The sequence below is a fragment of the Octopus bimaculoides genome, chromosome 7 (assembly GCF_001194135.2).
Source record: "Octopus bimaculoides isolate UCB-OBI-ISO-001 chromosome 7, ASM119413v2, whole genome shotgun sequence".
Lineage (NCBI taxonomy): Eukaryota > Metazoa > Mollusca > Cephalopoda > Octopoda > Octopodidae > Octopus > Octopus bimaculoides.
The window spans coordinates 78,904,429-78,905,469 of NC_068987.1; the positions used below are offsets into that span (position 1 = coordinate 78,904,429).

The window sequence follows — 1,041 nt, forward strand, 5'->3', positions numbered from 1 at the left end:
ATATATATATATATATATATATATATATATACATAGAATATGTATCCATAGCATTTGTATCTAAATTCATAGATAGGTATGCTCTTACACACTCATACAAATCATACGTATTTAAGCGGAAATTTATGCACATATATATATATATATATACATATGTATGTATGCATTGTATGTATTTATGTACGTATGTAGTTATAATATTATAGCTGTGTTGAACTGTATACATGTGTATATATCTGCACTTGAAATTATCACCTATAATAACAGTGTGTGTATATCGACGTATTATCTCTACACTTACCATGTGTTTTAATTTTTTTTTATTTTTGTGTGTGGAATTCTTTTCAAAAATTCTTTTCAAATATTAAAAATAACTAAAGCCAGAATAGATTCGTATATTTTTTAATATCTGCAGCAGAAATCTTTACACGAATTGAAATATTTTTTTTCCTATGCAATCCAATTTAAACTTTTCATAAATGGTACTTGATAGCTTTGAGGACGCAGTATAATTCATTCCTTAAAAATGGTCTGAATTTGTTGTATGAATTTGAAGTCATTCCTGATTTAAGATAATATCAAAGTGGACTTAAGTTCTAATTGAGCCACAATCAATATGTAAACATTGGAATATAAATTTGCAGTCATAGAATATTTGCCTACGTATCAAAACCGAAAAACACAAAACATAACTGAACCTCAAAACGTACCAGTTTTTAGATAACATATATGTATGTGTTCGTTTTTGTGTATATGTGTATATTATATATGTGTTAATGTATCTGTATTTGAATCACTCTATATAATACTAGAGAGTATTTTGGTATTCTTTCAGTATTCTTTGGTATTCTCTAAGAATTTATTTTTTATGGACGCTCTGCTCGAAATTATTTTCTAATATTGAAAAATGAAGCCAGAATTTTTACATGTATAGAAATGTATCTAATTCTTGGCAATCCAATTTAAGCTCTTCATAAACGGTACTTCATAGATTAGAGAAAAAATACGGATTTCAACGAAATACTTCGATATTTCTTTCTA

General features: G+C 26.3%; 1 long non-coding RNA gene across 2 annotated transcripts in view; it reads right to left on the reverse strand.

Annotated features, from left to right (window-relative positions):
* The window catches only part of LOC106876477 (uncharacterized), a 117,628-nt gene that overhangs the window by 30,626 nt on the left and 85,961 nt on the right, over window positions 1-1,041 (reverse strand). The window lies entirely within an intron of this gene.